Source organism: Phalangium opilio, unplaced genomic scaffold (assembly GCF_054372755.1).
Source record: "Phalangium opilio isolate 3A_F unplaced genomic scaffold, DU_Popi_V2 ptg000352l_1, whole genome shotgun sequence".
In the NCBI taxonomy this organism is placed as follows: Eukaryota; Metazoa; Arthropoda; class Arachnida; order Opiliones; family Phalangiidae; genus Phalangium; species Phalangium opilio.
The window spans coordinates 4,402,501-4,419,888 of NW_028324228.1; the positions used below are offsets into that span (position 1 = coordinate 4,402,501).

General features: G+C 42.2%; 39 non-coding genes across 39 annotated transcripts; all 39 read right to left on the reverse strand.

Annotated features, from left to right (window-relative positions):
* Positions 1-61: 61 nt before the first annotated feature.
* Positions 62-133, reverse strand: TRNAW-CCA (transfer RNA tryptophan (anticodon CCA)). The gene has a single exon. It is a non-coding gene; the product is annotated as a tRNA-Trp (tRNA).
* A 66-nt stretch (positions 134-199) lies between these two features.
* Positions 200-272, reverse strand: TRNAW-CCA (transfer RNA tryptophan (anticodon CCA)). Its single transcript has one exon. It is a non-coding gene; the product is annotated as a tRNA-Trp (tRNA).
* Positions 273-614: 342 nt separating this feature from the next.
* On the reverse strand, positions 615-686 carry TRNAW-CCA (transfer RNA tryptophan (anticodon CCA)). Its single transcript has one exon. It is a non-coding gene; the product is annotated as a tRNA-Trp (tRNA).
* Positions 687-892: 206 nt separating this feature from the next.
* Positions 893-964, reverse strand: TRNAW-CCA (transfer RNA tryptophan (anticodon CCA)). The gene has a single exon. It is a non-coding gene; the product is annotated as a tRNA-Trp (tRNA).
* Positions 965-1,169: 205 nt separating this feature from the next.
* TRNAW-CCA (transfer RNA tryptophan (anticodon CCA)) lies at positions 1,170-1,241 on the reverse strand. The gene has a single exon. It is a non-coding gene; the product is annotated as a tRNA-Trp (tRNA).
* A 3,606-nt stretch (positions 1,242-4,847) lies between these two features.
* On the reverse strand, positions 4,848-4,919 carry TRNAW-CCA (transfer RNA tryptophan (anticodon CCA)). The gene has a single exon. It is a non-coding gene; the product is annotated as a tRNA-Trp (tRNA).
* Positions 4,920-4,985: 66 nt separating this feature from the next.
* On the reverse strand, positions 4,986-5,057 carry TRNAW-CCA (transfer RNA tryptophan (anticodon CCA)). Its single transcript has one exon. It is a non-coding gene; the product is annotated as a tRNA-Trp (tRNA).
* A 751-nt stretch (positions 5,058-5,808) lies between these two features.
* Positions 5,809-5,880, reverse strand: TRNAW-CCA (transfer RNA tryptophan (anticodon CCA)). The gene has a single exon. It is a non-coding gene; the product is annotated as a tRNA-Trp (tRNA).
* A 339-nt stretch (positions 5,881-6,219) lies between these two features.
* Positions 6,220-6,291, reverse strand: TRNAW-CCA (transfer RNA tryptophan (anticodon CCA)). Its single transcript has one exon. It is a non-coding gene; the product is annotated as a tRNA-Trp (tRNA).
* Positions 6,292-6,497: 206 nt separating this feature from the next.
* Positions 6,498-6,569, reverse strand: TRNAW-CCA (transfer RNA tryptophan (anticodon CCA)). The gene has a single exon. It is a non-coding gene; the product is annotated as a tRNA-Trp (tRNA).
* Positions 6,570-7,047: 478 nt separating this feature from the next.
* On the reverse strand, positions 7,048-7,119 carry TRNAW-CCA (transfer RNA tryptophan (anticodon CCA)). Its single transcript has one exon. It is a non-coding gene; the product is annotated as a tRNA-Trp (tRNA).
* Positions 7,120-7,461: 342 nt separating this feature from the next.
* On the reverse strand, positions 7,462-7,533 carry TRNAW-CCA (transfer RNA tryptophan (anticodon CCA)). The gene has a single exon. It is a non-coding gene; the product is annotated as a tRNA-Trp (tRNA).
* Positions 7,534-7,737: 204 nt separating this feature from the next.
* On the reverse strand, positions 7,738-7,809 carry TRNAW-CCA (transfer RNA tryptophan (anticodon CCA)). The gene has a single exon. It is a non-coding gene; the product is annotated as a tRNA-Trp (tRNA).
* A 206-nt stretch (positions 7,810-8,015) lies between these two features.
* On the reverse strand, positions 8,016-8,087 carry TRNAW-CCA (transfer RNA tryptophan (anticodon CCA)). The gene has a single exon. It is a non-coding gene; the product is annotated as a tRNA-Trp (tRNA).
* Positions 8,088-8,154: 67 nt separating this feature from the next.
* TRNAW-CCA (transfer RNA tryptophan (anticodon CCA)) lies at positions 8,155-8,226 on the reverse strand. The gene has a single exon. It is a non-coding gene; the product is annotated as a tRNA-Trp (tRNA).
* Positions 8,227-9,531: 1,305 nt separating this feature from the next.
* On the reverse strand, positions 9,532-9,603 carry TRNAW-CCA (transfer RNA tryptophan (anticodon CCA)). Its single transcript has one exon. It is a non-coding gene; the product is annotated as a tRNA-Trp (tRNA).
* A 66-nt stretch (positions 9,604-9,669) lies between these two features.
* TRNAW-CCA (transfer RNA tryptophan (anticodon CCA)) lies at positions 9,670-9,741 on the reverse strand. Its single transcript has one exon. It is a non-coding gene; the product is annotated as a tRNA-Trp (tRNA).
* Positions 9,742-10,222: 481 nt separating this feature from the next.
* TRNAW-CCA (transfer RNA tryptophan (anticodon CCA)) lies at positions 10,223-10,294 on the reverse strand. The gene has a single exon. It is a non-coding gene; the product is annotated as a tRNA-Trp (tRNA).
* Positions 10,295-10,915: 621 nt separating this feature from the next.
* TRNAW-CCA (transfer RNA tryptophan (anticodon CCA)) lies at positions 10,916-10,987 on the reverse strand. Its single transcript has one exon. It is a non-coding gene; the product is annotated as a tRNA-Trp (tRNA).
* A 2,310-nt stretch (positions 10,988-13,297) lies between these two features.
* On the reverse strand, positions 13,298-13,369 carry TRNAW-CCA (transfer RNA tryptophan (anticodon CCA)). Its single transcript has one exon. It is a non-coding gene; the product is annotated as a tRNA-Trp (tRNA).
* Positions 13,370-13,436: 67 nt separating this feature from the next.
* TRNAW-CCA (transfer RNA tryptophan (anticodon CCA)) lies at positions 13,437-13,508 on the reverse strand. Its single transcript has one exon. It is a non-coding gene; the product is annotated as a tRNA-Trp (tRNA).
* A 66-nt stretch (positions 13,509-13,574) lies between these two features.
* TRNAW-CCA (transfer RNA tryptophan (anticodon CCA)) lies at positions 13,575-13,646 on the reverse strand. The gene has a single exon. It is a non-coding gene; the product is annotated as a tRNA-Trp (tRNA).
* Positions 13,647-13,711: 65 nt separating this feature from the next.
* On the reverse strand, positions 13,712-13,783 carry TRNAW-CCA (transfer RNA tryptophan (anticodon CCA)). Its single transcript has one exon. It is a non-coding gene; the product is annotated as a tRNA-Trp (tRNA).
* Positions 13,784-13,848: 65 nt separating this feature from the next.
* Positions 13,849-13,920, reverse strand: TRNAW-CCA (transfer RNA tryptophan (anticodon CCA)). The gene has a single exon. It is a non-coding gene; the product is annotated as a tRNA-Trp (tRNA).
* Positions 13,921-14,122: 202 nt separating this feature from the next.
* On the reverse strand, positions 14,123-14,194 carry TRNAW-CCA (transfer RNA tryptophan (anticodon CCA)). Its single transcript has one exon. It is a non-coding gene; the product is annotated as a tRNA-Trp (tRNA).
* A 477-nt stretch (positions 14,195-14,671) lies between these two features.
* On the reverse strand, positions 14,672-14,743 carry TRNAW-CCA (transfer RNA tryptophan (anticodon CCA)). Its single transcript has one exon. It is a non-coding gene; the product is annotated as a tRNA-Trp (tRNA).
* Positions 14,744-14,807: 64 nt separating this feature from the next.
* TRNAW-CCA (transfer RNA tryptophan (anticodon CCA)) lies at positions 14,808-14,879 on the reverse strand. The gene has a single exon. It is a non-coding gene; the product is annotated as a tRNA-Trp (tRNA).
* Positions 14,880-14,944: 65 nt separating this feature from the next.
* On the reverse strand, positions 14,945-15,016 carry TRNAW-CCA (transfer RNA tryptophan (anticodon CCA)). The gene has a single exon. It is a non-coding gene; the product is annotated as a tRNA-Trp (tRNA).
* A 65-nt stretch (positions 15,017-15,081) lies between these two features.
* On the reverse strand, positions 15,082-15,153 carry TRNAW-CCA (transfer RNA tryptophan (anticodon CCA)). Its single transcript has one exon. It is a non-coding gene; the product is annotated as a tRNA-Trp (tRNA).
* Positions 15,154-15,495: 342 nt separating this feature from the next.
* On the reverse strand, positions 15,496-15,567 carry TRNAW-CCA (transfer RNA tryptophan (anticodon CCA)). The gene has a single exon. It is a non-coding gene; the product is annotated as a tRNA-Trp (tRNA).
* Positions 15,568-15,633: 66 nt separating this feature from the next.
* Positions 15,634-15,705, reverse strand: TRNAW-CCA (transfer RNA tryptophan (anticodon CCA)). The gene has a single exon. It is a non-coding gene; the product is annotated as a tRNA-Trp (tRNA).
* A 65-nt stretch (positions 15,706-15,770) lies between these two features.
* TRNAW-CCA (transfer RNA tryptophan (anticodon CCA)) lies at positions 15,771-15,842 on the reverse strand. The gene has a single exon. It is a non-coding gene; the product is annotated as a tRNA-Trp (tRNA).
* Positions 15,843-15,909: 67 nt separating this feature from the next.
* TRNAW-CCA (transfer RNA tryptophan (anticodon CCA)) lies at positions 15,910-15,981 on the reverse strand. The gene has a single exon. It is a non-coding gene; the product is annotated as a tRNA-Trp (tRNA).
* A 66-nt stretch (positions 15,982-16,047) lies between these two features.
* On the reverse strand, positions 16,048-16,119 carry TRNAW-CCA (transfer RNA tryptophan (anticodon CCA)). The gene has a single exon. It is a non-coding gene; the product is annotated as a tRNA-Trp (tRNA).
* Positions 16,120-16,184: 65 nt separating this feature from the next.
* On the reverse strand, positions 16,185-16,256 carry TRNAW-CCA (transfer RNA tryptophan (anticodon CCA)). The gene has a single exon. It is a non-coding gene; the product is annotated as a tRNA-Trp (tRNA).
* A 205-nt stretch (positions 16,257-16,461) lies between these two features.
* TRNAW-CCA (transfer RNA tryptophan (anticodon CCA)) lies at positions 16,462-16,533 on the reverse strand. The gene has a single exon. It is a non-coding gene; the product is annotated as a tRNA-Trp (tRNA).
* Positions 16,534-16,598: 65 nt separating this feature from the next.
* On the reverse strand, positions 16,599-16,670 carry TRNAW-CCA (transfer RNA tryptophan (anticodon CCA)). Its single transcript has one exon. It is a non-coding gene; the product is annotated as a tRNA-Trp (tRNA).
* Positions 16,671-16,737: 67 nt separating this feature from the next.
* Positions 16,738-16,809, reverse strand: TRNAW-CCA (transfer RNA tryptophan (anticodon CCA)). The gene has a single exon. It is a non-coding gene; the product is annotated as a tRNA-Trp (tRNA).
* Positions 16,810-16,875: 66 nt separating this feature from the next.
* On the reverse strand, positions 16,876-16,947 carry TRNAW-CCA (transfer RNA tryptophan (anticodon CCA)). Its single transcript has one exon. It is a non-coding gene; the product is annotated as a tRNA-Trp (tRNA).
* Between the last annotated feature and the right edge of the window lie 441 nt (positions 16,948-17,388).

A 17,388-nucleotide genomic window follows, 5' to 3' on the forward strand; every position in this document is an offset into this window, starting at 1 on the left:
ACGAAGGTTAAATTTGTAGAATTTCTATAAACAACGTAAAAACTAAAGTTTATTGTTTGTTTGACCCGAACGTGCTTCGAACACGCAGCCTTCTGATCTGGAGTCAGACGCGCTACCATTGCGCCACCGAGCCCCCTCAACGAAGGTTAAATTGGTAGAATTCTAAGAACAACTTAAAAACTGATTTGTATGATTTCTTTGACCCGGACGTGATTCGAACACGCAGCCTTCTGATCTGGAGTCAGACGCGGTACCATTGCGCCACCGAGGCCCCTGAACGAAGGTTAAATTGGTAGAACTTCTATAAACATCGTAAAAACTAAATTTTATTGTTTGTTTGACCCGAACGTGCTTCGAACACGCAGCCTTCTGATCTGGAGTCAGAAGCGCTACCTTTGCGCCACCGAGCCCCCTGTACGAAGGCTGAATTGGTAGAAGTCTAAAAACAACTTAAAAACTCAATTTTATTATTTCTTTGACCCGGACGTGCTTCGAACACGCAGCCTTCTGATCTGGAGTCAGACGCACTACCTTTGCGCCACCGAGCCCCCTGTACGAAGGCTTAATTGGTAGAATTCTAAAAACAACTTAAAAACTGATTTTTATCATTTCTTTGACCCGGACGTGATTCGAACACGCAGCCTTCTGATCTGGAGTCAGACGCGGTACCATTGCGCCACCGAACCCCCTGAACGAAGGTTAAATTGGTAGAACTTCTATAAACAACGTAAAAACTAAATTTTATTATTTGTTTGAACCGGACGTGATTCGAACACGCAGCCTGCTGATCTGGAGTCAGAAGCGCTACCACTGCGCCACCGAGCCCCCTGAACGAAGGTTAAATTGGTAGAATTTCTATAAACAACGTTAAAACTAAATTTTATTATTTGTTTGTCCCGGACGTGATTCGAACACGCAGCCTTCTGATCTGGAGTCAGACGCGCTACCATTGCGCCACCGAGCCCCCTGTACGAAGGCTTAATTGGTAGAATTTCTATAAACAACGTAAAAACTAAATTTTATTGTTTGTTTGACCCCAACGTGCTTCGAACACGCAGCCTTCTGATCTGGAGTCAGACGCGCTACCATTGCGCCACCGAGCCCCCTCAACGAAGGTTAAATTGGTAGAATTCTAAGAACAACTTAAAAACTGATTTGTATGATTTCTTTGACCCGGACGTGATTCGAACACGCAGCCTTCTGATCTGGAGTCAGACGCGGTACCATTGCGCCACCGAACCCCCTGAACGAAGGTTAAATTTGTAGAACTTCTATAAACAACGTAAAAACTAAATTTTATTATTTGTTTGACCCGGACGTGATTCGAACACGCAGCCTTCAGATCTGGAGTCAGACGCGCTACCATTGCGCCACCGAGAATCCTGAACGAAGGTTAAATTGGTAGAATTTCTATAAACAACGTAAAAACTAAATTTTATTATTTGTTTGACCCGGACGTGATACGAACACGCAGCCTTCTGATCTGGAGTCAGAGGCGCTGCCAGGCGCCACCGAGCCCCCTGAAGGAAGCTTTAATTTGTAGAAATCTAAAAACAATTTAAAACTGATTTTTACCTCTCCGAGTGACGTATGTCACGGAGAGGTATTACACCGGACGTGCGTGTGTGTGTGTCTGTGTGTGTGTCTGTCACGCCCCACGTGACCGCGTTCGCAGTTTGCGTATCGGAGCAAACGTGTTCCCAATTTCCGGACTGACAGTTCACGGAAATTTGGGTTTGTCTCCTCTGGCTATTCTACTTGAGTTCCAACACCACCAGCTTTGGTTTTCGTCCACTCCACATGGACACTAGTCTGTACTTCTAGCTTCCAAGCACAACCATGTTCTGTTCTTCGTCAATTTCACCTTGACACCAGCTTCTATGCACCACCATCTTCTGTTCTTCGTCAATTCCACATTGACACCAGCTTCTATGCACCACCATCTTCTGTTCTCCGTCAATTCCACATTGACACCAGCTTCAATGCACCACCATCTTCAGGTCTTTTGTCCATTCCACATGGACGCCAGTCAGTACATTCTGGCTTCTTTTCCTCCGTCATCGTTTGGTTTCAAGATATACGCGGCGATCGGCTAGGGTTACGAGAAACGTCTAGCCTCCCAATGGCAGGGCTTCCACCATCGGTTCACGCGAATGCGTTTTTATTTGGTTTTAAGATATACGCGGCGAGCGGCTAGGGTTACGAGAAACGTCTAGCCTCCCAATGGCAGGGCTTCCACCATCGGTTCACGCGAATGCGTTTTTATCTATTATTATAATGGAAACAATTGGTATATATACCCCAAAATTTGAAAAAAGCAGGCAAGAGGGGTATACTTCACTTTAAACGTCAATATTAGCAAAGTTTCGAAAGATAATAGGAACAACTTTATTTTAAACGATGTAACTATTTTTAAAGTTATTTACTGGCGATTAAAATAATTAAAAATAATTTTATTTATTTAAATATTAAAGATAAACCTCTCAAGTACTGAAGTCGATAAATCATTGCCTCCTATATCTATCAAGGCCCGTGCATTGCGTCATATTTCCTACATATCCTCCTATATCTATTTAGGCCCGTGAATTGCGTTATATTTCCTACATTGCCTTCTGTATCCATAATAATTTATTTTCTTAGTTATATGAAATGAAAATATGGATAATATTTTCGGCAATTCGATTTGAATGGCTCTTTCTGATGTATCATTCTCTCAGCACTGTTCATAATGGACAGGAACGTAGAGATTCGAGACACTAGGAATTACGATAGTGTTTCAAATCCTCTGTATTGAGGGCTTAAAGGCTTGGAGTGAGTCGAAAGATAGATACACATCCTATTTTTTAGTTGTACCATGCGTACCACAATGTTGCCAGGCGTTTATTGAAGGATGCTTGGGTACTTGGTACAGACTGTTACGTCTACCAAGTTTCCTAGCATCCAAGAATAAATAGGATTCATAGAAGCCAGTGTTATGGGCATGTCATGGGTCAAGTCGTTAAATATATCGACGCAGTTAAATAGCTGATGGCATTATTTTATCCACTTTCTCATTGCCTTTCGAGTGGAAGTTCAACTTTGGCACGGACGACAGATGGCGCTCTTAACCTTCTACCCCCAAAAATCGTTGTTGTCTGCTCGTTTTCCCCTTCCGCGTTTTTTCGTTATAAACTTATGATTTAACGAACTGTTAAGATAAAATTTCATATTTCCTAAGACAGATAAGCTTCTACTCCTTTCATATTACTCCCAGTTAGATTTAATGCTTAAAAAATATATTTTCAATAAAAACACCGCTTCCACTAGTGGATTTATACTCCTTGTTAGATTAGTGTAGGTGTAGAGAGTAATCATTACAAACGCTAAAAAATATATTTTCAAAAATGAAGAACATAGAACATTTATTCTATATCAAAAAATATTTTGGTGGTAAGATTGCTTTAGAAAAATCCAAACGGCTAGATATTGGTAAAAAAAGACATGTGTAAGCTATTTGTAGATGAGATAATTGTTTTACATGTTTTAAATGAGACTAAAACTTCCACTATTGTGTCTAAAAAAGTGTTGGCAATGTATATTTTTTAAATATGACGGAATTGCGGTTGATATGATAGCGCCCAATTTGCGAAAAAAACCTTTTTTTAAACAGTTGAATCATTCTTTGATAGAATTTCGAAGGAAGAAGTTAAGTGTTAGATTTGCTCGATTAATTTTGTTCGGCAAATAATATAATTAAGCCTTACGTATTACTGAAGGAGATTGATTTTGCCAACCTTTGTGAGTATTTAACTGTTTAATAATTATTTTGGTTAAGTGGGAGCCTAGCTTATGTGTGATTGGGTTGTGGCTTCCATGATTTGGGCACATTTGCTTTTTGTGTGGCGAGGTATGATTCAGCTTTGATATGGACAAATGTTACAAATCATACTGGTAGACTAAGAATGCGGTTGAGGTATAGCGAGAGAGTAGAGTTTCCACAGCAATTGAGAGATATTGAAAAGGCTTGAACAATAGACTATTTTAAAATTCAATTCCTGCACTTGCAAAGAATTAAAAAAAGCGATAGATGCATTTATTTAGGTTGTTTAAGGGGTAGTGATAGTCATCTCCACTCGGAGAGGTAATATTTTGGCTTTCCCAACTTGTTATTATTTCATTGACCCGGACGTGATTCGAACACGCAGCCTTCGGATGTGGAGTCAGACGCGCTACCATTGCACAACCGAGCCCCCTGAACGAAGCTTTAATTGGTAGAATTCTATAAACAACTTAAAAACTGATTTTTATTATTTCTTTGACCCGGACGTGATTCGAACACGCAGCCTTCTGATCTGGAGTCAGACGCGCTACCATGCGCCACCGAGCCCCCTGAAGGAAGATTTAATTGGTAGAATTCTAAAAACAATTTAAAACTGATTTTTATTATTTCTTTGACCCGGACGTGATTCGAACACGCAGCCTTCGGATCTGGAGTCAGGCGCGCTAACATTGCACCACCGAGCCCCCTGAAGGAAGCTTAAATTGGTAGAATTCTAAATACAACTTAAAAACTCAATTTTATTATTTGTTTGACCCTGACGTGATTCGAACACGCAGCCTTCTGATCTGGAGTTAGATGCGCTACCATTGCGCCACCGAGCCCCCTGAACGAAGGTTAAATTGGTAGAATTTCTATAAACAACGTAAAAACTAAATTTTGTTATCTGTTTGACCCGGACGTGATTCAAACACGCAGCCTTCTGATCTGGAGTCAGACGCGCTACCATTGCGCCACCGAGAATCCTGAACGAAGGTTAAATTGGTAGAATTTCTATAAACAACGTAAAAACTCAATTTTATTATTTCTTTGACCCGGACGTGATTCGAACACGCAGCCTTCTGATCTGGAGTTAGATGCGCTACCATTGCGCCACCGAGTCCCCTGAACGAAGGTTAAATTGGTAGAATTTCTATAAAAAACGTAAAAACTAAATTTTATTATTTTTTGACCCGGACGTGACTCGAACACGCAGCCTTCTGATCTGGAGTCAGACGCGCTACCATTGCGCCACCGAGCCCCCTGAACGAAGCTTTAATTGGTAGAATTCTATAAACAACTTAAAAACTGATTTTTATTATTTCTTTGACCCGGACGTGATTCGAACACGCAGCCTTCTGATCTGGAGTCAGACGCGCTACCATGCGCCACCGAGCCCCCTGAAGGAATATTTAATTGGTAGAATTCTAAAAACAATTTAAAACTGATTTTTATTATTTCTTTGACCCGGACGTGATTCGAACACCCAGCCTTCGGATCTGGAGTCAGGCGCGCTAACATTGCACCACCGAGCCCCCTGAAGGAAGCTTTAATTGGTAGAATTCTAAATATAACTTAAAAACTCAATTTTATTATTTGTTTGACCCTGACGTGATTCGAACACGCAGCCTTCTGATCTGGAGTTATATGCGCTACCATTGCGCCACCGAGCCCCCTGAACGAAGGTTAAATTGGTAGAACTTCTATAAACAACGTAAAAACTAAATTTTGTTATCTGTTTGACCCGGACGTGATTCAAACACGCAGCCTTCTGATCTGGAGTCAGACGCGCTACCATTGCGCCACCGAGAATCCTGAACGAAGGTTAAATTGGTAGAATTTCTATAAACAACGTAAAAACTAAATTTTATTATTTGTCTGACCCGGACGTGATTCGAACACGCAGCCTTCTGATCTGGAGTCAGAGGCGCTACCATTGCGCCACCGCTCCCTTTACGGTTTAATTGGTAGAATTTTAAATACAACTTAAAAACTGATTATTATTATTTCTTCGACCCGGACGTGATTCGAACACGCAGCCTTCTGATCTGGAGTCAGACCCGCTACCATTGCGCCACCGAGCCCCCTGAACGAAGGTTAAATTGGTAGAATTTCTATAAACAACGTAAAAACTAAATTTTGTTATTTGTTTGACCCGGACGTGATTCGAACACGCAGCCTTCGGATCTGGAGTCAGACGCGCTACCATTGCGCCACCGAGAATCCTGAACGAAGGTTAAATTGGTAGAATTTCTATAAACAACGTAAAAACTAAATTTTATTATTTGTCTGACCCGGACGTGATTCGAACACGCAGCCTTCTGATCTGGAGTCAGAGGCGCTACCATTGCGCCACCGCTCCCTTTACGGTTTAATTGGTAGAATTTTAAATACAACTTAAAAACTGATTATTATTATTTCTTCGACCCGGACGTGATTCGAACACGCAGCCTTCTGATCTGGAGTCAGACCCGCTACCATTGCGCCACCGAGCCCCCTGAACGAAGGTTAAATTGGTAGAATTTCTATAAACAACGTAAAAACTAAATTTTGTTATTTGTTTGACCCGGACGTGATTCGAACACGCAGCCTTCGGATCTGGAGTCAGACGCGCTACCATTGCGCCACCGAGAATCCTGAACGAAGGTTAAATTGGTAGAATTTCTATAAACAACGTAAAAACTAAATTTTATTATTTGTTTGACCCGGACGTGATTCGAACACGCAGCCTTCTGATCTGGAGTCAGACCCGCTACCATTGCGCCACCGAGCCCCCTGAACGAAGGTTAAATTGGTAGAATTTCTATAAACAACGTGAAAACTAAGTTTTTTTATTTGTTTGACCCGGACGTGATTCGAACACGCAGCCTTCTGATCTGGAGTCAGAGGCGCTACCATTGCGCCACCGCTCCCTTTACGGTTTAATTGGTAGAATTTTAAAAACAACTTAAAAACTGATTTTTATTATTTCTTCGACCCGGACGTGATTCGAACACGCAGCCTTCAGATCTGGAGTCAGACGCGCTAACATTGCGCCACCGAGAATCCTGAACGAAGGTTAAATTGGTAGAATTTCTTTAAACAACGTAAAAACTAAATTTTACTATTTGTTTGACCCGGCCGTGATTCGAACACGCAGCCTTCTGATCTGGAGTCAGACTCGCTACCATTGCGCCACCGAGCCCCCTGAACGAAGGTTAAATTGGTAGAATTTCTATAAACAACGTAAAAACTAAATTTTATTATTTGTTTGACCCGGACGTGATTCGAACACGCAGCCTTCTGATCTGGAGTCAGACGCGCTAACATTGCGCCACCGAGCCCCCTGAACGAAGCTTTAATTGGTAGAATTCTATAAACAACTTAAAAACTAAGTTTTTTATTTCTTTGACCCGGACGTGATCGAACACGCAGCCTCCTGATTTGGAGTCAGACGCGCTAACATTGCGCCACCGAGCCCCCTGAACGAAGGTTAAATTGTTAGAATTTCTATAAACAACGTAAAAACTAAATTTTATTATTTGTTTGACCCGGACGTGATTGGAACACGCAGCCTTCTGATCTGGAGTCAGACCCGCTACCATTGCGCCACCGAGCCCCCTGAACGAAGGTTACATTGGTAGAATTTCTATAAACAACGTAAAAACTAAGTTTTTTTATTTGTTTGACCCGGACGTGATTCGAACACGCAGCCTTCTGATCTGGAGTCAGACGCTCTACCATTGCGCCACCGAGCCCCCGTTACGAAGTTTTAATTGGTAGAATTTTTTAAACTACTTAAAACCTAATTTTTATTATTTCTTTGACCCGGACAAGATTCCACCACGCAGCCTTCTGATATGGTGTCAGACGAGCAAAAATTGCGCCATCGAGCACCCTTTAGGAAGGTTTAATTGGTAGAATTTTATAAGCAATTTAAAAACTAATTTTTATTAATTCTTTGACCCGGACGTGATTCGAACACGCAGCCTTCTGATCTGGAGTCAGACGCGCTACCATTGCGCCACCGAGCTCCCTGAACAAAAGTTAAATTGGTAGAATCTCTATAAACAACGTAAAAACTAAATTTTGTTATTTGTTTGACCCTGACGTAATTCGAACACGCAGCCTTCTTATCTGGAGTTAGATGCGCTACCATTGCGCCACCGAGTCCCCTGAACAAAGGTTAAATTGGTAAAATTTCTATAAACAACGTAAAAACTAAATTTTTTTATTTGTTTGACCCGGACGTGACTCGAACACGCAGCCTTCTGATCTGGAGTCAGACGCGCTACCATTGCGCCATCGAGCCCCCTGAACGAAGGTTAAATTGGTAGAATTTCTATAAACAACGTAAAAACTAAATTTTATTATTTGTTTGACCCGGACGTGATTCGAACACGCAGCCTTCTGATCTGGAGTCAGACGCGCTACCATTGCGCCACCGAGCCCCCTGAACGAAGCTTTAATTGGTAGAATTCTATAAACAACTTAAAAACTAAGTTTTTTTATTTCTTTGACCCGGACGTGATTCGAACACGCAGCCTTCAGATCTGGAGTCAGACGCGCTACCATTCCGCCACCGCTCCCTTTACGGTTTAATTGGTAGAATTTTAAATACAACTTAAAAACTGATTTTTATTATTTCTTCGACCCGGACGTGATTCGAACACGCAGCCTTCAGATCTGGAGTCAGACGCGCTAACATTGCGCCACCGAGCCCCCTGAACGAAGGTTAAATTGGTAGAATTTCTATAAACAACGTAAAAACTAAATTTTGTTATTTGTTTGACCCGGACGTGATTCGAACACGCAGCCTTCGGATCTGGAGTCAGACGCGCTACCATTGCGCCACCGAGAATCCTGAACGAAGGTTAAATTGGTAGAATTTCTATAAACAACGTAAAAACTAAATTTTGTTATTTGTTTGACCCGGACGTGATTCGAACACGCAGCCTTCGGATCTGGAGTCAGACGCGCTACCATTGCGCCACCGAGAATCCTGAACGAAGGTTAAATTGGTAGAATTTCTATAAACAACGTAAAAACTAAATTTTATTATTTGTTTGACCCGGACGTGATTCGAACTCGCAGCCTTCTGATCTGGAGTCAGACCCGCTACCATTGCGCCACCGAGCCCCCTGAACGAAGGTTAAATTGGTAGAATTTCTATAAACAACGTGAAAACTAAGTTTTTTTATTTGTTTGACCCGGACGTGATTCGAACACGCAGCCTTCTGATCTGGAGTCAGAGGCGCTACCATTGCGCCACCGCTCCCTTTACGGTTTAATTGGTAGAATTTTAAAAACAACTTAAAAACTGATTTTTATTATTTCTTTGACCCGGACGTGATTCGAACACGCAGCCTTCAGATCTGGAGTCAGACGCGCTAACAGTGCGCCACCGAGCCCCCTGAACGAAGGTTAAATTGGTAGAATTTCTATAAACAACGTAAAAACTAAATTTTGTTATTTGTTTGACCTGGTCGTGATTATAACACGCAGCCTTCTGATCTGGAGTCAGACGCGCTACCATTGCGCCACCGAGAATCCTGAACGAAGGTTAAATTGGTAGAATTTCTTTAAACAACGTAAAAACTAAATTTTACTATTTGTTTGACCCGGCCGTGATTCGAACACGCAGCCTTCTGATCTGGAGTCAGACTCGCTACCATTGCGCCACCGAGCCCCCTGAACGAAGGTTAAATTGGTAGAATTTCTATAAACAACGTAAAAACTAAATTTTATTATTTGTTTGACCCGGACGTGATTCGAACACGCAGCCTTCTGATCTGGAGTCAGACGCGCTACCATTGCGCCACCGAGCCCCCTGAACGAAGCTTTAATTGGTAGAATTCTATAAACAACTTAAAAACTAAGTTTTTTTATTTCTTTGACCCGGACGTGATTCGAACACGCAGCCTTCTGATTTGGAGTCAGACGCGCTAACATTGCGCCACCGAGCCCCCTGAACGAAGGTTAAATTGGTAGAATTTCTATAAACAACGTAAAAACTAAATTTTATTATTTGTTTGACCCGGACGTGATTGGAACACGCAGCCTTCTGATCTGGAGTCAGACCCGCTACCATTGCGCCACCGAGCCCCCTGAACGAAGGTTACATTGGTAGAATTTCTATAAACAACGTAAAAACTAAGTTTTTTTATTTGTTTGACCCGGACGTGATTCGAACACGCAGCCTTCTGATCTGGAGTCAGCCGCTCTACCATTGCGCCACCGAGCCCCCTTTACGAAGTGTTAATTGGTAGAATTTTTTAAACTACTTAAAACCTAATTTTTATTATTTCTTTGACCCGGACAAGATTCGAACACGCAGCCTTCTGATATGGAGTCAGACGAGCCAAAATTGCGCCACCGAGGACCCTTTACGAAGGTTTAATTGGTGAATTTTATAAGCAATTTAAAAACTAATTTTTATTAATTCTTTGACCCTGACGTGATTCGAACACGCAGCCTTCTGATCTGGAGTCAGACGCGCTACCATTGCGCCACCGAGCCCCCTGAACGAAGGTTAAATTGGTAGAATTTCTATAAACAACGTAAAAACTAAGTTTTTTTATTTGTTTGACCCGGACGTGATTCGAACACGCAGCCTTCTGGTCTGGAGTCAGACGCTCTACCATTGCGCCACCGAGCCCCCGTTACGAAGTTTTAATTGGTAGAATTTTTTAAACTTCTTAAAACCTAATTTCTATTACTTCTTTGACCCGGACAAGATTCGAACACGCAGCCTTCTGATATGGAGTCAGACGAGCCAAAATTGCGCCATCGAGCCCCCTTTACGAAGGTTTAATTGGTAGAACTTTATAAGCAATTTAAAAACTAATTTTTATTAATTCTTTGACCCGGACGTGATTCGAACACGCAGCCTTCTGATCTGGAGTCAGACGCGCTACCATTGCGCCACGGAGCTCCCTGAGCAAAAGTTAAATTGGTAGAATCTCTATAAACAACGTAAAAACTAAATTTATTTATTTGTTTGACCCTGACGTGATTCGAACACGCAACCTTCTGATCTGGAGTTAGATGAGCTACCATTGCGCCACCGAGTCCCCTGAACGAAGGTTAAATTGGTAGAATTTCTATAAAAAACGTAAAAACTAAATTTTTTTATTTGTTTGACCCGGACGTGACTCGAACACGCAGCCTTCTGATCTGGAGTGAGACGCGCTACCATTGCGCCACCGAGCCCCCTGAACGAAGGTTAAATTGGTAGAATTTTTATTAGCAACGTAAAACTAAGTTTTTTATTTGTTTGACCCGGACGTGATTCGAACACGCAGGCCTTCTGATCTGGAGTCAGAGGCGCTACCATTGCGCCACCGCTCCCTTTACGGTTTAATTGGTAGAATATTAAAAACAACTTAAAAACTGATTTTTATTACCTCTCCGAGTGACGTATGTCACGGAGAGGTTCTGTAACGATCGTGTGTGTCTGTGTGTCTGTCTGTGTGTCTGTGTGTGTGTCTGTTGTTACACCCACGTGACCGCGTTCGCAGTTACCAAATCGGAGCAAACGTGTTCGCCATTTCCGAACTGCTTTCACAGTCACGGAAATGGCTACTCTACTTGAGTTCTCACACCACCATCTTCTGGTCTTTGTCCATCCCACACGGACACCAGTCTGTACTTACTGGCTTCTAACACCACCATCTTCTGGTCATTGTCCACCCCACATGGACACCAGTCTGAACACACTGGCTTCTAACACCACCATCTTCTGGTCTTTGATTTTGTCCATCCCACATGGACACCAGTCTGTACTTACTGGCTTCTAACACCACCATCTTCTGGTCATTGTCCATCCCACATGGACACCAGTCTGTACACACTGGCATCTAACACCACCATCTTCTGGTCTTTGTTTTTGTCCATCTCACATGGATACCAGTCTGTACACCTGGCTTCTACACCACCATCTGCTAGTCTTTGTTTTTGTCCATCCCACATGGACACCAGTCTGCACACCTGGCTTCTACTCCATCGTCATCGTTTGAATTAAGACATTCGCGGCGATCAGCTAGGGTTACGAGAAACGTCTAGCCTCCCTAAGGTGGGTTGTCCACCAAAGGTTTTCGCAATTGCGGTTGTTCTTGCTTTAAAGTGTAGTTCGACACCCTTATATACTACCTATTTGAGTAAGGCGACGCAACGGGCGTATGCTTCATTTCAAACGCCAATATTAGTCAGGTCTCTCAAGAATGTTTAATTGTTCTTTATCAAAACGATGTAACGCTCAATAAGGCAAACAACTGACGAAGAAAATATTTAATATTAATTATATTTATTTTAATATTTAAGATAATCTCTTTTCTCAACTCAAAATTAATACGGAAAGAGTTAAAAAGCAGTCTATGTTTTTGTCTGTGTGTGTGTCCGTCCATTGTTACACTAGTGCGTCGCGTTAGCAGTTAGCCTTGTGTTGATGTGTTAAGAAATCATACAGAACCTTAATATTCCCTTTTTCCATAATATAAAGTGAATATGTGGAAGTATTTTTCGTAATTATGATGCATTTAGTACTTTTGTAGCTTTAAAGCTCTGTTTCATTTTGATATTCCAAAGATTTTTTTTAATATTGTTATTTGAAATGGTTGTTTATATATTACTTAAGCTATACTACAACTGTATATAGAATAATCCTTGGTTTAGTGATTTCATGAAGAAAACTAAGACCTAGACTCCGGCGGGTATAACAAGCGCGCATTATCCGCAATAGGCTTAGTGAAACAAAGGGTAATTAATTGAGGCCTGAGGTGAAGTAAACTTTTGGCTTTGATTTTCGTCTCTGAAATGAAGAGACATTAACGGTTCAGAGTGAGCCGAAAGTTAAATACACTCTTAAATAATCAGGTTAAGATTTTAAAATAGAAGAAAAGATGGTGGCAATTAGATTAGTAAAAGGGCTTGTGGTAAACGGGTAGTAGGTACAGACTTATTATTCCTTTTATGGTGCGTATTGACTATTAGAGCGTCTAGCTACATTTCAGCCTTGGTGTTATTTAACGTTAACATTCATGTTGGCAAATTAAGAATATTGTTGAGGTGAGACGAGACGATAGTGTTTACACTGCAAACCAGTTGTGAATGTAGCTATCAGAATATACGGTAAACAGCTGAAGCGTAGACTTCATTTCCTGTTCTTTTCCCCATTGACTGATTTCCATGTGTCCAAGATTTGGATGTAAAATGTCGTCTGCTTTACTGTACATTCACTATGTTTGGAATACTGCTTCAATATTTCGTAAACTTTTACTTCAAAAAAGTGAAATAATTCCATATCTAGGTAAATAAGTTTGTAGTAGTAGACCTCTTGACTCGGAGAGGTAATATTTTGGTTTTCCCAACTTGTTATTATTTCTTTGACCCGGACAAGATTCGAACACGCAGCCTTCTGATATGGAGTCAGACGAGCCAAAATTGCGCCATCGAGCCCCCTTTACGAAGGTTTAATTGGTAGAATTTTATAAGCAATTTAAAAACTAATTTTTATTAATTCTTTGACCCGGACGTGATTCGAACACGCAGCCTTCTGATCTGGAGTTAGATGCGCTACCATTGCGCCACCGAGCCCCCTGAATGAAGGTTAAAATGGTAGAATTTTTATAAAAAACGTAAAAACTAAGTTTTGTTATTTATTTGACCCGGACGTGACTCGAACACGCAGCCTTCTGATCTGGAATCAGACGCGCTACCATTGCGCCACCGAGCCCCCTGAACGAAGCTTTAATTGGTAGAATTCTATAAAGAACTTAAAAACTAAGTTTTTTCATTTGTTTGACCCGGACGTGATTCGAACACGCAGCCTTCAGATCTGGAGTCAGACGCGCTGCCATTGCGCCACCGAGCCCCCTGAAGGAAGCTTTAATTGGTAGAATTCAAAAAACCACTTAAAAACTCAATTTTAGTATTTTTTGACCCGGACGAGATTCGAACACGCAGCCTTCTGATCTGGAGTCAGACGCGCTACCATTGCGCCACCGAGCCCCCTGAAGGAAGCTTTAATTGGTAGAATTCTAAAAACAACTTAAAAACTCAATTTTATTATTTTTTGACCCGGACGTGATTCGAACACGCAGCCTTCTGATCTGGAGTCAGACGCGCTGCCATTGCGCCACCGAGCCCCCTGAAGGAAGCTTTAATTGGTAGAATTCTAAAAACAACTTAAAAACTCAATTTTATTATTTTTTGACCCGGACGTGATTCGAACACGCAGCCTTCTGATCTGGAGTGAGACGCGCTACCATTGCGCCACAGAGCCCCCTGAAGGAAGCTTTAATTGGTAGAATTCAAAAAACAACTTAAAAACTCAATTTTAGTATTTTTTGACCCGGACGTGATTCGAACACGCAGCCTTCTGATCTGGAGTCAGACGCGCTACCATTGCGCCACCGAGCCCCCTGAAGGAAGCTTTAATTGGTAGAATTCTAAAAACAACTTAAAAACTCACTTTTATTATTTTTTGACGCGGACGTGATTCGAACACGCAGCCTTCTGATCTGGAGTCAGACGCGCTACCATGCGCCACCGAGCCCCCTGAAGGAAGCTTTAATTGGTAGAATTCTAAAAACAATTTAAAACTGATTTTTATTCTTTCTTTGACCCGGACGTGATTCGAACACGCAGCCTTCGGATCTGGAGTCAGACGCGCTACCATTGCACAACCGAGCCCCCTGAAGGAAGCTTTAATTGGTAGATTTCTAAAAACAACTTAAAAACTCAATTTTATTATTTGTTTGACCCTGACGTGATTCGAACACGCAGCCTTCTGATCTGCAGTCAGACGCGCTACCATTGCGCCACCGAGCCCCCTGAACAAAGGTTTAATTGGTAGAATTCTATAAACAACTTAAAAACTAATTTTTATTAATTCTTTGACCCGGACGTGATTCGAACACGCAGCCTTCTGATCTGGAGTCAGATGCGCTACCATTGCGCCACCGAGCCCCCTGAAGGAAGCTTTAATTGGTAGAATTCTAAAAACAACTTAAAAACTCAATTTTATTATTTTTGACCCGGACGTGATTCGAACACGCAGCCTTCTGATCTGGAGTCAGACGCGCTGCCATTGCGCCACCGAGCCCCCTGAAGAAAGCTTTAATTGGTAAAATTCAAAAAACAACTTAAAAACTCAATTTTAGTATATTTTGACCCGGACGTGATTCGAACACGCAGCCTTCTGATCTGGAGTCAGACGCGCTACCATTGCGCCACCGAGCCCCCTGAAGGAAGCGTTAATTGGTAGAATTCTAAAAACAACTTAAAAACTCAATTTTATTATTTTTTGACCCGGACGTGATTCGAACACGCAGCCTTCTGATCTGGAGTCAGACGCGCTACCATTGCGCCACCGAGCCCCCTGAACGAAGCTTTAATTGGTAGAATTCTATAAACAACTTAAAAACTAAGTTTTTTTATTTCTTTGACCCGGACGTGATTCGAACACGCAGCCTTCGGATCTGGAGTCAGACGCGCTACCATTTCACCACCGAGCCCCTGAAGGAAGCTTTAATTGGTAGAATTCTAAAAACAAATTAAAAACTCAATTTTATTATTTGTTTGACCCTGACGTGATTCGAACACGCAGCCTTCTGATCTGGAGTTAGATGCGCTACCATTGCGCCACCGAGTCCCCTGAATGAAGGTTAAAATGGTAGAATTTTTATAAAAAACGTAAAAACTAAGTTTTGTTATTTGTTTGACCGGGACGTGACTCGAACACGCAGCCTTCTGATCTGGAATCAGACGCGCTACCATTGCGCCACCGAGCCCCCTGAACGAAGCTTTAATTGGTAGAATTCTATAAAGAACTTAAAAACTAAGTTTTTTCATTTGTTTGACCCGGACGTGATTCGAACACGCAGCCTTCAGATCTGGAGTCAGACGCGCTGCCATTGCGCCACCGAGCCCCCTGAAGGAAGCTTTAATTGGTAGAATTCAAAAAACCACTTAAAAACTCAATTTTAGTATTTTTTGACCCGGACGAGATTCGAACACGCAGCCTTCTGATCTGGAGTCAGACGCGCTACCATTGCGCCACCGAGCCCCCTGAATGAAGGTTAAAATGGTAGAATTTTTATAAAAAACGTAAAAACTAAGTTTTGTTATTTATTTGACCCGGACGTGACTCGAACACGCAGCCTTCTGATCTGGAATCAGACGCGCTACCATTGCGCCACCGAGCCCCCTGAACGAAGCTTTAATTGGTAGAATTCTATAAAGAACTTAAAAACTAAGTTTTTTCATTTGTTTGACCCGGACGTGATTCGAACACGCAGCCTTCAGATCTGGAGTCAGACGCGCTGCCATTGCGCCACCGAGCCCCCTGAAGGAAGCTTTAATTGGTAGAATTCAAAAAACCACTTAAAAACTCAATTTTAGTATTTTTTGACCCGGACGAGATTCGAACACGCAGCCTTCTGATCTGGAGTCAGACGCGCTACCATTGCGCCACCGAGCCCCCTGAATGAAGGTTAAAATGGTAGAATTTTTATAAAAAACGTAAAAACTAAGTTTTGTTATTTACTTGACCCGGACGTGACTCGAACAGGCAGCCTTCTGATCTGGAATCAGACGCGCTACCATTGCGCCACCGAGCCCCCTGAACGAAGCTTTAATTGGTAGAATTCTATAAAGAACTTAAAAACTAAGTTTTTTCATTTGTTTGACCCGGACGTGATTCGAACACGCAGCCTTCAGATCTGGAGTCAGACGCGCTGCCATTGCGCCACCGAGCCCCCTGAAGGAAGCTTTAATTGGTAGAATTCAAAAAACCACTTAAAAACTCAATTTTAGTATTTTTTGACCCGGACGAGATTCGAACACGCAGCCTTCTGATCTGGAGTCAGACGCGCTACCATTGCGCCACCGAGCCCCCTGAATGAAGGTTAAAATGGTAGAATTTTTATAAAAAACGTAAAAACTAAGTTTTGTTATTTATTTGACCCGGACGTGACTCGAACACGCAGCCTTCTGATCTGGAATCAGACGCGCTACCATTGCGCCACCGAGCCCCCTGAACGAAGCTTTAATTGGTAGAATTCTATAAAGAACTTAAAAACTAAGTTTTTTCATTTGTTTGACCCGGACGTGATTCGAACACGCAGCCTTCAGATCTGGAGTCAGACGCGCTGCCATTGCGCCACCGAGCCCCCTGAAGGAAGCTTTAATTGGTAGAATTCAAAAAACCACTTAAAAACTCAATTTTAGTATTTTTTGACCCGGACGAGATTCGAACACGCAGCCTTCTGATCTGGAGTCAGAGGCGCTACCATTGCGCCACCGCTCCCTTTACGGTTTAATTGGTAGAATATTAAAAACAACTTAAAAACTGATTTTTACCTCTCCGAGTGACGTATGTCACGGAGAGGTTCTGTAACGATCGTGTGTGTCTGTGTGTCTGTCTGTGTGTCTGTGTGTGTGTCTGTTGTTACACCCACGTGACCGCGTTCGCAGTTACCAAATCGGAGCAAACGTGTTCGCCATTTCCGAACTGCTTTCACAGTCACGGAAATGGCTACTCTACTTGAGTTCTCACACCACCATCTTCTGGTCTTTGTCCATCCCACACGGACACCAGTCTGTACTTACTG